The sequence below is a fragment of the Macrotis lagotis genome, chromosome 6 (genome assembly GCF_037893015.1).
Source record: "Macrotis lagotis isolate mMagLag1 chromosome 6, bilby.v1.9.chrom.fasta, whole genome shotgun sequence".
Taxonomy (NCBI): Eukaryota; Metazoa; Chordata; class Mammalia; order Peramelemorphia; family Peramelidae; genus Macrotis; species Macrotis lagotis.
Genome location: NC_133663.1, coordinates 195,481,503 through 195,497,314, shown reverse-complemented (window position 1 = coordinate 195,497,314; position 15,812 = coordinate 195,481,503).

The following is a 15,812-nucleotide window of genomic DNA, read 5'->3' as shown; positions in this document are numbered from 1 at the left end:
GTTATTGATAATGTCAATTATACAGACAGTTGTCCTAATATTGAACCAACCCTTCATTCCTGGAATAAATCCTGCTTGGTCATAATGTATTATCCTAGTGATAACTTGCTGTAATCACTTTATTAAAATTTTATTTGAGATTATTGGAACCATGTTCATTAGGGAAGTCGGTCTATAATTTTCTTTCTCTGTTTTGACACTGGTTTATGAATCAGCATCATATTGGAGTCATAGACGGAATTAGGCAGAATTCCATTTTCACCTTTTTTTCCAAAGAGCTTATATGTTTGAAAGAATTCACTTATGAATCCATCTGACCCAGAGAATTTTTCCTTAGCAAGTTCATTGATGGCCTGTTGAATTTCTTTTTCTGAGACAGGGTTATTTACGTATTTAATTTCCTCTTCATTTAACCTGGGCAACTTACTTTTTTGCAAATATTCATCCATTTCACTTATATTATCAAATTTATTTGCAAACAGTTGGGCAAAATAGTTCTGAATTATTCATTTAATTTCCTTCTCATTGGTAATGAGTTCATTTTTTCCAGTTTTAATACTAGTAATTTGGTTTTCTTCTTTCTTTTTTTTAAATTAAATTAACCAAAGATTTATCTATTTTATTTTTTTCATAAAATGAACTCTTGATTTTATTATTTAAATAGGTTTCTTACTTTTTATTTTATTAATTTCTCTGTTAGTTTTTAGAATTTCTAATTTGGTATTTAATTGTGGCTTTGTAAATTGTTCTTTCTCTAATTTTTTAGTTGAATGCTTAGTTCATTGACATCTTCTTTCTCTATTTTATTCATTTAAGCATTTAAAGGATATAATATATCCCCTAATAACTATTTTGTTTGTATCCCATAAGTTTTAGTATATTTTCTTCTTATATTCATTGTCTAGGATGAAATCATTAAATCTATCTATAATTTGTTGTTTGATCCAGTCAGTCTTTAAAATGAAGTTATTTAGTTTCCTATTAGTTTTAGATCTATCTCTCCATGGTCCATTATTGCACATGATTCTTAATGCATTATGGTCTGAAAAGGAAGTATTCTCTATTTCTGCCTTTCTACATTTGTTTATGAAGTTTTTATGCTGCAGTACCTGGTCAACTTTTGTGCAGGTGTCAGTACTGAAGGAAAAAAAAAAGATGTACTCCTTTCTATTGCCATTTGGTTTTCTCCAAATGTCTATCATGTCTAGGTTTTTCCAACATTTTATTTACCTCCTTAACTTCCTCCTTGTTTATTTTATGGTGAGATTTATCTAATTCTGAGATCTAATTTATTCTAATTTGTTCTAATTCTTATCTAATTCCCACCAGTAGAGTTTTGCTGTCTATGTCTTCCTATAATTCATTCAGCTTCTCCTCTAAGAATCTGAATGCTAGACTGCTTGGTGCATACACATTTAGTAGTGAAATTTCTTCATTGTCTATGCAACCTTTTTTAGGAGGATATAATTTCATTCCTTATCTTTTTTAATGAGATCTATTTTTCAGTTGTTTTATCTGAGATAAGGATTGCTATCCCTTGCTGTTTTCACTTCAGTTGAAGCATAATATATTCTTCTCCAACCTTATGTATCTCTCTCTGCTTCTAATGAGGTTCTTATAAGCAGCATATTGTAGGATTCTGGTTTTTAATCTACTCTGCTATTCACTTAATGTTTTATGGGAGAATTCATCCCATTCACATTCAAAGTTATAATTACTAATTCTTTATTGTCCTCCATGTTATCTTCCCTCTGTTTGTATTTTACTCTTTTTTCATCTTATCCTTATTTCCCAGTATTTTGCTTCTGAATACCACTTCCTTCAATGTTTTTGCCCCCTTATATCCAATTTCCTCTCCCCTTTTTACCCCTTTACCTTTGTACTTCTCTCCTTTGCTCCTTCTTCCTTCCCTTCTTTCTGTCAGTTCCTCTTTTCCTACTCCCTCTCCTTTTCCCCTCTTAATACTTGAAAGGTAAGATAAGTTTCCAAACTTAACCGAGTGTGTGTTAATCCTTCTTTTTAGCCGAATCTAATGAGAGTAAGATTCAGGCAGTTCTCATCTCCTCCCTTCTTTTCCTCTATTGTAATAGGTCCTTTGTACCTCTTTGTGTGATGTAATTTACCCCTTTCAATCTCCTCCATCCTCCTGTCTCTTTACTGCCCCGCCCTTCTAAGGAAATATTATTTTTAAATCGGAGTCATAGACAAGTCATGAGTGTTCCTAACTTCTGACTAAGTATATTCTCTCTAATATAGTTACAAGTCTCAAGAGTTATGAGACTCTTTTTCCCAGGTGGGTATGTAGCCAATTTCCTCTCATTGGATAAGATTTTTTTTTCTTTTCCCTTTTTGCCCTTTTCATGTTTCTCTGGAGTTTCTTGTTTGAAGTACAAATTTTCTATTTATCTTTGGTATTTTCATCAGGAAAAATTGGAAGTCTCCTATGTTGTTAAATGTCCATCTTTTCCCCCTGGAAGTGAAGGTTCAGGTTTATTGGATAGGGAATTCTTGGCTACATTCCAAGCTCCCTTGATCTTCAGAATAAGATAATCTAGGCCCTTCAATTTCTTTATGTTGATACAGTCAGGTCCTGTGTAATTCTTACTGTGACTCCTTGGTATTTCAATTGTTTGTTTCTGCCTGCTTACAGGATTTTCACCTTTATCCGATAGTTCTGGAGTTTAGTCACAATATTCCTTGGTGTTTTCATTTTTGGGATGCCTTTCAGGAGGGAATTGAGGTATTCTTTCAATAACTATTTTGTCCAGTGATTCTTAAATTGACTCTCCTGGATCTATTCTTCAGGTCAGTTGTTTTGCTGCTGAGCTATTTTACATTTTTCTTCTATTTTTGTTTTTCTCATTTTGTTTGATAGATTCTTGTTGTCTCATGATGTCATTAGCTTCCACAGACTCCAATCTTTTCTTCAGAGAAGAATTTTTGGCATTTAACCTTTGCAACTCCTTTTCCAATTGGACAGTTCTGTTTTTGAAAGAGATTTCCATTTGCCCAATTATGGATTTGAAAGAATTATTTTCTTTTTTGCACTTGTCCAATTGTATTTTCCAAGGTTCATTTTTCTTGTTGCAAGATGTTAATTTTTTCTTGTATTTCTTTTCCCAAGTTTTCTAATTGATTTTTAAACTCCTTCGTTATCTCTTCTAAGAAGTCTTTCTGGGCTGGAGACCAATTCATATTCTCCTCTGAAGCTCTAGGTCCTCTCTGAGTTAGGATCCTTCTTTTCAAGGTAGCTTTCAATGGATCCTGTTTTCTCTGACCTTTCTTCATTTTCCTAGGATCTTGTGTTGGGGGAGGGGCTGAGTAACAGGCTCTTGGTGTTGAGATCCCTAGAAGATTTGCTCACTGGGCTTAGTAACTCCAAGTGGGCCATCCATTAGGGTGTGCTAGATGCTTTTTCTGGAGTGTCTGTGACCTTGATTGGCCTGGGGGGGGGGGGGAGGTGGCAACAGGATTCAAGTTATCCTTGACCAATGTGAGTGGGCCCACAAGCTATATAGTTATTCTACTGAACATAACACAGTGCCTGGCTTCTCTCTGCCATCATGGCCAGAAGTCCCATGATAAATACTAAGAATGCAAAAAAGAAAAATGAAGTTTGTTTTGGGAAAAGTCACTTTCTACTACAGGAATGGGGGCCAGGGTATTCAATTGGAAATGCAGGGACTTCTTAGAAAATATGGGGCTTGTGGCCCTGATCTTCCAGACCAGCCAAGATGACTAGATAGTTGTCTAGCTGCGTCACTGGAACTTTCCTGCCCACTGTGCTGGGGCTCTCCTGCTCCACCCTGCACATAGTCAAAGCTTCCACTGCTATTCTCAGGTTATTCCCAGGGCCTCACCACACTGCTCCTGCAATGAGTCTCTGCTCCTTGCCCCCAGTTCACCCACACTCTCTTGAGATAGACCTTATTGGTAGATGTTTACCTAGGTCATTTGTTTTCCCTAGGTTTTGTAGATCTAAATTCTGTTAAGAGGCTTGGTTAGTTCTGAGGGAAAGCCAGGAGAACTTAAGACAGTGCCTGACTTCGCTCAGCCATACTGGCTGGAAGTTCTATGCAAAGTGTTAAGATTATAAAAAGAAAAACAAAATAATGCCTATTCTTAAGAAGCTCAGATCTATTAAAGGGAAACAACATATATAGGAACTTTCTTCGTGTACTATGTCATAGCAGATGACAATGTATCTTCTTCAATATCATTTTAATGTTTGCAATTATATCAAGTTTTGTTGTTGAGCCATGTCTTTTCTAGATTTTCATCAGTTGTGGCTAGTTATAGATTATGGCAATATGAGTCTAATGAGGTATGGGTTATAACCTTGAAGGGAGTCTCTTTTTTACTGCCCTCAGCCTGATCTTGTTTCCCTTCCTGGATTGTTAGGGTCATTTGACTAGCCCCAGTGCTTTTTATTCGCTAAAATTCTATTAGCTTTTATGAGAGGATATTTCCTTCAAAGATCTGTCAAGAAAAAAACACACAAGTATATCCCTAACTTCTTGAGTCATAATCTCCATTATACCACCTATGTCTGGGAGGGTAGTGTGGAGATTTTCAATTCACTCCTCATAGCCATCAACTGAGGATAAAACTGTTTTTGGAGAAGAATTCAGTCATCCCCACCAAATTCCAAATAACTACCAGCCCGGGAAAAGGAAATTAGCCTAACTGGAGCAGCAAGGCATTTTAAAGGAAAGCCAGGAGAAAACATTCACCAAATAAGTCTTATTATTCAACATTCCCACGTAAACCTTACTGTATATAGCTCAACTTCACATCTTTAACATAACATTGATCGACTTCTAGTTCAGCCTCCAAAGCCATCACTGAGAGAAGAAATCATTGTGAAGGGGGCCACATTCCTCATTACTGCCACCAACTGTAGATCACCCATTACCAAAAGGTAGATAAGCATAAGAGCTCTATGCATGGAAACCCCAAACAGTTGATCTTGCATCTAGATCAGCCCCTACAGCCATCATTTGGGAGGTAACCTCAATGGAAAAGAGACTAACTGTATTAAACAACTACAACTCACATGGTAGGTGTGTCAGAGTAAGTGAAGCAGTAAGGCATTGAGGGAAAGTAATGAGGCAACAGGTGCTAGATGGCTCAGGTCAATATCATTACCACCACAATTTTGACCAATATCTCTCCTTAGACTTTTGTTATACAGCCAAGGCCTCTGAACCTAAATGCTTTCACAATGTTATTGTCTCCAGCCCAGACCTTAGTCATCATTCTGGGAAGAAACCCAGGCAGAGATGCAACCTGGCAACTGCTTCTATTAGTACTAGAGCCATAGCTTCTGTAGATCCAGAAAAAAGTTCTAGTCACCAAATTTTTGACAAATAGTTTGTTATCACAAACTGATACAAGTTTTTTCAGTGGAAATAATATCAAAGAAGATTGACACCTTCTCTATCACTGTACCCTAAGAACCTGGAGATCTTTCTAATATGGAAACCTCATGTATATGCTGTTTTCCTTGTTAAAATGTGAACTTTGTGAAACTGGAGACCACCTTACCTTTCTATTTTTATTTCCACTATTTGCAACAGTATTTTGCACATAGTAAGTGCTTACTTCATAAATTCTTCATTCATTCATAATTTAGTTCATAGCATTTATCTCATGAAATTCATGTTCTGATGCATCATCACAGCCTAATGAGTCCTTCTTTCCTAAGTCAGTCTCCCCAAAAATGGCTTCTAATCACCAGAGAATTTTATGTAGTACTGCAAAATATAGTCCAGAACCTGGCTTTGGAATGCCAGAATAGTGGAGGATCATTCTGATGACCCATCAAATGTATTAGGTTGTAAGTCTGATCCCACATTGTTTCTCATTTAATGATGTAGGATGGTGAAGGAGTTCATCACAAGGATTACCAAGAGTGGTTGATATAAAAGAAGAGGAAGTCTATGGTAACAGATCATTTCAAAATTAACTTCCTAATCAACCAAGGGATCCTCCTCATCAACATTATTTAGCAGACCAGAACAAATTATACAATGTCTAAATATGCTTCAAAACTTCTCTAAGGCACTTCTCCTACACATTATCTCTACTATCCCAGAAGCAAGATTCAATCTTTTTGTCATGCAAAACTGTTATCACCTGGGAGGTAACCTCAATGGAAAAGAGACTAATTGCATTAAACAAATACAACTCATATAGTAGGCATGTCAGAGTAAGTGAAGCAGCAAGGTATTGGGGAGAAGTTATGAGGAAAATTCTACATTTATTATACCCCCAATAAGTAGAGTGACAGACCTGGGTCAGGAAGACCTAACTTCAAAATCAACCTCATATACTTATTGACCCTGTGACTCTGGGCAAGTCATTTAACTTGATTTGATTCAGTTTTCTCATCTGTAAAATGAGCTAGAGAAGGAATGGTAAACCAGTTTCGTATCTTTGCCAAGAAAACCCTCAAATGGGGTCACAAAGAGTCAGTGAAGAAAGAAGAATAACTCAACAACAATTTAAATGAATGTATTTGGCAAATAAAAAGAAGCTGAGTAGTCAGTTCCACATCCAAGTCCCTTCTGTAGCAATCCCTCCTCAAATTTTTCTTGGAGTAAATAAAGGGATTTCATTTCTTTGGTCAATAACTGAACCATTTTTCAATTAAGAAGGATGAAATTCAGTGTCTGTAGCTTCTTAGGAATGAGCACAGAGAAACCTGACTTAAAGTGGAACAATTACCTAATCACTTGGGGGAAGGGCTAGACAATGATAGGAAAGAAAAAGAAGCATTTTTTTATTCAATAATGTGATTGCCATCCTCAATTAAATTCTTTGTTATCTTTTGCCCATTTTTTCTGCTTGTTATTCTTTTTTTAATTTTTAAATTTTTTTTCATCCATTTGTACATGAATATTTCCAAGATACAAAATTTCTCTCCATACTCCCCTGCCCAAAGCAGGGAATATTAAGGTTAGCATTTTACATACATATTTTGTTAAACATATTTACAAATTAGTAATTTTGGGCATGAGGAATTAAGATTAAGGGAAAGAGAAACATAAGAGATTATTTTTATAAAGTGTTCATCAGATTCGGAAATTTTTTTTCTCTGTGTTTTGTTTTTTCTTCCTCCGGTTAGATTTCTGAACTGTTGAGAGGAGTTGCTTCCATCAAAGTTGTTCATCTCATAATGTTGTTGATGTGTACATTGTTCTCTTGGTTCTACTCCCTTCGCTCATCATCACATCCCATAAGTCATTCCATTCTTCTCTAGAGTCTGTCCATTTATGTTTCCTTATAGAACAATAATACTCCATAGTATTCATGTACCATGACTTGTTTAGCCATTTCCCTTTTGATGGGAATCCCCTCAATTTCCAATTCTTTGTCACTACAAAAAGAGCTGCTATGAAGATTTTGGAACATCTAGAACTTTTACCATCTTTTACAGTTTCTTCTAGATACAAACCTAGAATTGGAATTGCTGGGTCAAAGGATATGAACAGTTGTATTGCTCTTTGGGGATAGTTCCACATCGCTCTCCAGAAAGGTTGGATCTGTTCACACATCCACCAGCAATGCATCAACCTCTCCAACATTGATCATTTTCCATATTTCTTGTCTTGGCTACTCTAATCTCTAATAGGTATGAAATGATACCTCATTGTTCTTTTAATTTGCATTTCTCTAATCAATAATGATTTGGAGCATTTTTTCACATGATTATATATAGCTTGAATTTCTTCATTTGAAAACTGTTCATATCCTTTGACCATTTATTGATTGGGGAATGATGTGTGATCTTATAAATTTGATGCAATTATCTATACATTTTATAAATGAGACCTTTATCAGAACTTCTGGTTGTGAAGATTGTTTCCCAGCTTTATGTTTTCCTTCTAATTTTGGCAGCATTGATTTTATTAGTACAAAACCTTTTTAATTTAATCTAGTCCAAATCATTCATTTTGCAGTTTATAATGTACTATAATTCTTATCTGGTCATAAATTTTGCCCATTTTCTTAATGGAAAAGTCTAGAAAGAGTTTTCATCTGTAAAAAATATTTCTTAATGTTTTTAGTTTTACTAGAAAGGATTTTTTTTATACTTCCACAAGTCTTTATATGATTTTGTTGTGCCTTAGTAAGTGATTCAGATAGCCTGATTGTTTATTTGGACTTCTTTTATATTTCAAAATTTAACTAAAGCTATTTAACTATTTAGCTATCTAGAATTATTTTCTAAATAAGCCAAAATTTTATTTGTTTACTATTGGCCTTTGCAAATTTTTTGTTTGTTTTACTACAATAGCTAGAAATTCTAGTACTATATTAAATAGCAATGGTGATAACAGTCTTCATTACTTTTCCCCTAACCTAATTTGAAAGGCCTCTAGTTCATTATTCTTATATTGGCTTTTTATTTTAGATAGGTAATGTTTATCATCTTAAGGAAAAAAAATGTATTTTGTATGTTTTCTAGTATTTTCACAGTGTACTTGCAAAATAACATTATACCAAAAGCAATCTGATCTAGAGTGAAATCTACCACCTTCTTGACCTGAGCCAAAGTTCCTAAACCCACTTGAGACTGGTAAAACAAGTGATAGACTGCCTTATTTGAGGTCTAGTAGATTGCTATTGGCTCTAACTCCTGTCAGCTGCTTGGAAGGTTCTTCAGGTTAAGTGACAGACCTGCAGTGTCCCCTATTGGTCTGGGCCTTTGTCCTGAATATGTCAGGGGGAATGAATCTGAAACTGCATTGGGCTAAGAGAGACCTACAGAGGCTGCTTACTTCAGTTTCCAGTTCTTGTCCAGCACATAGTCTCAGGTCTGAGACTGATCCTCATTGAATTAAAGCTAAGGATTATAAATTTGATCTCTTAGCAACTGAAACACTACTTTTGAAAAATTTTCCTTTGATTAGAATAAATGTTGAATAGGATGGAAAGAAATAGTTAGCAATAGTAGTTTTCAAAAACATTTTGAAGGAAATTTCTCTGATGAAGGCCTCATTTCTCAAACATGATGATGATGTTTGTACTTTGCAATCAAAGAGGATCAAGTTGGCATATACATGACAACATGAATTGCATATTATATAACTGAGTAAAATTTATAAAAATAAAAACCATTCCTTAACTGATGATGATCATAGGATGTGAACAGTTTCTAGATGACATTATCACTGCTATAGACATATAAAATGTGCTACCTCACTATTCATTGGAGAAATTCCAATTAAAACAATTTTGGCTAAGGGGACAGAAAAGAAAAATGATAAATGTAGGAGGGAATATAGGAAAAATGAGTCATTAATGCCCTGTGGTGGAGTTGTGAACTGATTCAACCACTCTATAGATCAAATTGGAACTATCTGTATCCCAAAACATATGAAAAACAAAAAGGAAAAAGGATCTGTATGTACAATTGACAGTTCTTTTCTGGTGGCAAGGAATTAGAAACTATGGGGATGCCCATCAGTTGGGCAATGTATGAATAAATTGTGATGTGTGATTATGATGGAATGCTATTACTTGACTCTTACTAACTGCATGATCTTGGGCAAATCACTTAACCCAGATTGCCTCACATCCAGGGCCATCTCCAGTCATCCTGATTCATATTTGGCCACTGGACTGAGATGAGTCTGGAGAAAGTGAGGCTGTACAGCATCCCATCATTCAAATCCAATTCACACACTTGTCATGGCATCACTTCCCTGATGTGGTCTTCAAAAATGAAGGACAAACATTATTATTCTGCTATAAAAAATGATGAGCAAGATTCTTTCAGGAAAACCAGAGATTTACATGAGCTGATGCAAAGTAAAATGCACTATGAACATAGTAGCAACAATATTGTGGGGTGACCAGCTGTGAATGACTTAACTTTTCTCAATAATATAATGACCCAAAACAACTCTGATGGACTTATATTGAAAAATGCTGTCCATCCCCAGAAAAATCACTGATAGATTTCAGAATACAAATTGAAGAATACTTTTTTTTAACTTCATGTTTTTGAGTTCTCTTTTGGGGAGGGGGACATAGTCAATGATTTCTTTCACATGTTGACTATTCAGTTGCATAATTGAACATTTATAAACCACATCAAACTGTTTGCTTTCTCAATGGGGGTAGGGACTGGAGAGGAAGAAAGGGAAGAATTTGGAGCTCAAAGTTTTAAAAGTAAATGTTAGAATTGTTTTTTCATATAAAATACCGAATAAATATTTTTAATTTATAAAAGCAAGAAAAAATACTATAAGTTTTTCTTTTTTTAACAAAGGTGCCAAACTGCATCAGTGGAGAGAATCTCCTCATCTTCTGTTTCTTTATACCAATAAAATAATAAATCTAACTCTGTCTCTATCTATACCTATTGTCCCATCTGACCTTTACTGGCTCGGAGAGGTAGTATCTTTCTTGATTCTAGGAGGAGCACTAATAGTAATGGTGTATATTTCTAACCCCTCATTGCTTTAATATATTTGCCACTAACAAGATAAAATGTTTTGGAAATGCAAAGAGATATTCATTCACTAAAAGAATGGAATAAGCTTTTGTTTTCATTTAGTAATGTCTCAGAAGAGAAAATCACATTTTATATTAGATGAAATGACTAGAATGTATTTTATTATATACATATTGAAGATGGAAAGAAAGAAAAAAAAATATTTGTATTGTCAGGCAGTTATTCTCAAAATACCCACAGAGACTTTGAAATTTTGTTTTTAAATCTCTTTCCTGGTGGTTGCCCTTGTGCATTGGTATACTCCTTGTTTTGTCAAACATTTATTAAGCCTATACTATGTGCTGGGCTCTGTGCCACTTGGAGCAATACAATGTAACAGGGTGTTTGGACCTTTTTCATTGGCCTTTAGCCCAGAATCACACATGGCTGGAAGCAGGTCCCAAACTCCCCCATGGTCTACTAAAGCCAGGAATGTACTTTGAGCTTCCATGAGGTGGTCTGTAGGCCAATTCAACCTCACTATACAAAAATGAAGTATGACACAATCCTCATTATTAGGAGCCAAGGTCCCACTGAATTAACAGAGCATATCCTGACTGCATCATCATTGCCATCTTAAGATGCCCCTAAGTTCTGGATATTAGGTCATTAGAGACTAGTGAAATTATTCATATTTTATTGACATACACAGATACTACAATTTCTTCTTTTTCTCTTGGGTTTAAAAGAACAAATATTACTCTCCTTCCAACAACATTCTATCTCCTTATTTCTGAAACTTCTGATTTAGAGATGTACTCTATGTTAAAAAAAAAAAATTCCTTCCCTTTCTGCCATTATCTACTCTCTCAAAGCCCCATCTATCTCAATTCTATCACATTTTTAGTCATAGTCCTGATCTGTCTTTTTTCATTGGGCTAATTTTTTAAATTTTATTTCTACTTCTGCTTTTTTCACTTTGTTAGTGTTCATTTTTAAAGAGTTTTTCATCTGGCTCAAGGAATTTAGCATCATCATTTTCTTCTCCATACTTGAGAAGTATATTACTGTCCCCACAGATACCCTAACTTCTCAGTTCATTAACCTCCCCAACTCATGTGACTCTTCTCAGTCATACAGAGGAATAATTAGCACTTCATATCACCACTACCAATAATTGTTCTATCTCGGAGATCCAGAATTTTGAAATACTCATTGATCCTTATATCCTTCCATCTTTCCCTTGGTGTCATTCTTCTTAAATCTATTCTTTAACTTCATTTTCACCTCCAGTAATTGCTTTCCATTTCTCTCATCTTTGCTCTCATCTCATTTTCTTCCTTTTGAAGTCTTGACTTTATAACTATCTAGATCAAATAAGTAATACTTCTTTTACCCTAAAATTCTTTGCTCCATTTTCCTTTTAAAATCCATGGAAAAAAAGTAACCAAAAAACCATACAAACAAACAAAAATCCTGTTACTTCCACTGCTGTCCTCTTTTCCTATATACACATAGCTGAAGCAAATAATATGCTCTTGCTTATTTAATTCACTTTTTATTTTGGGTTTTTTTTTGCAAGGTAAATGGGGTTAAGTGGATTGCCCAAGGCCACACAGCTAGGTAATTATTAAGTGTCTGAGGCCGGATTTGAACTCAGGTACTCCTGACTCCAGGGCCGGCACTCTATCCAGTTTGCCATGTAGCCAGCCCCTTTAATTCACTCTTTAAAAATCCCTTAATCATAACTACTGCACACCTTCATTCTCCTATACCACACCATACCTCATTTGACTTTTTGTTGATTTTTTTCACAGTTGTTTTACAAACTTTTTCTCTTCAAGTTTGGTACACCTTCTGATCCCTCCTCTTAACTAAAACCTATACAGAGAAATTTGAGGTAAATCATTAAAATCTCTATTTAAAATGAATTTTTCATATTCTAAACTTGATTCTGGGGCCTCTTTCACCTCTAAATCTTATGATTCTCTAAATGCATTCTCCTTCCATATTATATAAGTAGACTGCAGTATAATGTTGCCAAGATTACAAAAATATCTTACAGAAGTTTTAAAAATTGTGCTCAATGAATTCAATGTAATAAAATATAATTCTGGAACTCATCCTGATGAAGGAGAGGATAGTTGCTAAAGCAGGAAAGATGTGACCCTTGAGAGGAAATAATCTTGTCATGTAAGTTCGTGACTGAAAAAGAGAGATTACTAAAAATAATGTCTTTAGAAGTAACATTGTATCACTGCTTGGTCTCAGAGAACTAAAATACAAATAACAAAAAACAGTGGGAACACTTATGAAAATTAAAATAATAATCATCATCTTTTGATTTATCTTAAAAGGAAGAACAAGAATAGATATTGCCTTGAGATATATCTTAACTTGATTTTAAGAAAAAATCTTCTGCACAACTGGACCTGTTGCCAGATGGAATGAGATGGCTCATGAGTTGATGTCACTGAAGATCTTCAAACTGAAATGAGAGGAAAACTTTCAGGATTACTATAGAAAAGATCTAAATTTTTAAATCTTCCCATTTAAAAATCTCTAAGTTTATCTTTTGAATATTCAATATTTATTCCTATCCAGTAAAGACACTGTACTTTCATTGTTTTGCTTTGAATTTGACTGATGACAAAGAAATAACTGGAAAATATATATATATATATATATATATATATATATATATATATATATATATATATATCTACCAGCTATACAGAAAGACCCTTGACTGGATGATAAGAAAGATGTGTGTTTGAATCCCATCTCTGATATTAACTATTTAAGTCAGATAACTTCTTCAAGCCTCAGTTTCCTTAATTGGAAAAGGATGATAATAATAATAATAATAATAATAATAATAATAATAATAGAAAATGTACTTTTAATCACTATAGCCATCATTTTTATAGTACTTTTAAGTTTTCAAAGTGTTTTGCATAATGTGTGAAAAGAGACCTAACAAGTGTCGAAAAGGGCCCAATATTTGTACTGAGGTGACACATTTACTGAGGGTTTATCCTTATGTGGCTCAAAAGAAGACAGAATAGATATCTCAAGTCACTTCTTCCCCTACACTTCTCCAAAAGAGGCTCTCATTCCTGCCAAGAAGGAAAGCAAGAAATTGGGACTATAAAGTACCATTTTTCTCCTCAGTAAGAGGAGTATTGACCTAGAAGTATACCTACTCCTTTAATCACTGTTCATTAGGTGATATGATTGAAAAATCTAACTTTTCTTTTTAAGGCAAATAGGGGTAAGTGGCTTGCCCAAGACCAAACAGCTAGATAATTATTAAATGTCTGAGGCCATATTTGAACTCAGGTACTCCTGATTTCAGGGCTGGTGCTCTATCCACTGCACCACCTAGCCACCCCAAGAATCTAACTTCTAATAATTTTGTCATCTTGGGAGCTAGGGAAACCTTCAGCTCTGTATATCATTTTTGAACTCTTTTCTATCTAACACCAATTCCACATTAAACACACAGAGCAAACAACAAAGAAATCCATTTATCCAAATAAAAGTAGAATTCAGAGGAGGTATAAATATAAAATAACATAATGCCAGACAATTCAAAGTAAAAGAGTACTTCCACTGGGATCAAGGCAACTTAGCTCAACTAAGACAAAGTCCTGGGTCTCACCCAAAGGGAATCTAAAATCTCTAGAATAGCAATTTGAAAATACTGACATGATGGAGTCTACCCTCTCCTCTCATGTCTTTCCAGAGTCTTTTCCCTTTGGAAAATGAACTGCGGTTGGCCTCTTACATCTTTCTGTCTTGAAGCTGGAAGCCAGGAGCATCTGAAGCAACTATCATTTGAAGAATTTTGAAGAGAACTCAAAACCTGCAGAGTCCCCAAAGTGAAGTGATTAAAAATTGAAGGTCTTGTTTCGTACTGGGAAGGATTTGTATTTCAACCAATAAAGAGAAGGTGTAATTCCAATAGGCTTTGGGACAGGGATTACATGTATTATCTCATTTTGCCTACATAACAACTTTGTAAAATAAGAGCCATCATTATTCTCACTCTTCAAAAGAAAAAAAAAGACTTACTGAGATTTAGTGATTTGCCCAAGGTGACTCAACAAATTGGTCTGGGTAGGGAAGAGTCAGTGAGGTGTGACATATTATTTATGTAAATCACTTTTCAAATGTTATTATCAGATAACACTTTTTTGAAGGAGTCCCTCATTGTACATCCCTAACCATTAGATCTCAGGTAACTCTTTAGCCTTTCTTACTTTTAGTCCAAATTCTATCCCATAACTCTCTTGGTCTCAAGAAGTTCTTAAGTCATTTGAAGAATTTATAGGTATATCAGTGCCCAGAAGATTCATAAGTTCTTTCTACACTCAGTAGAAGAGTAAACAATAAGATTCCATACAACTGGTTTCTAATTACAATTATACCTACCCCCATAAATTCTAGAAAAGCTAGAAACTCTTCCTTTTTGTAGACCTCTTGAGTGGCACCTTTTGTACTCACACAACCTTTTGGAATAATGATAATTACCATGATTGGCTGAATTCTGGTACATTTCTTATAAATACATCTGAGGTCATTCTGGATAATTAACATAAAATACTATTTTGTTTTCATGTAATATTTTACATTGAATGGATTCTGATACAGTTCTTAGAAATACATCTGAAGCCATTCCAGATAATAATTATAAAAGACTATTTATAAAATCTCCTTTTTTAAAGTTTCAAAACTAAGGATGCATAATGCTGTTTCCTCCATTAAATTCATTTTAGACTAACTCTGATTTGTACCATGACATCTGCCTGATTTCTTTTTGAATGTGTTCACTTTTTTTTTTAACATCATAGTATTTTCATTGATGTCTTAAGGGGTGATAGAAAGTAATGGTAAGGGATGAAAAAGGTAACCACACCTAGAATTACAGGAAATTACAGAGTAGTGTGATATAAGGAGTCCTGAAATCACCCATGTATTTCAACCTAAAAATATTGAAAAGATAGTCATCATTGCAAAGGGTTTCAGTTCAGTCCTCATTGTTCTCTTTTCAGCAGTATTGCTGTTTCCAAAGTACCTTATCAAATCTATCAGTTGGCTCTAAAAAAGAATTATTTCTGAAGCATTTTGCTAAATGAAAGCAGAATTCCTATAGAATGCTTATGGAATCATGCATTATAGTCTTCTGAATACCCAAAGAATTCATCATGATTAACATGGCTAGAAGAAATACCAAAGAAATAAGAATGATTGGCCACTTATTACAAAGTGTTGCAATAAGTGGCCCTTCATTATTAATTCATTTAGAACCTTGGTAGCATTAATCATAACTAATTCACTTAGTATCATTAATGTAGCTGTG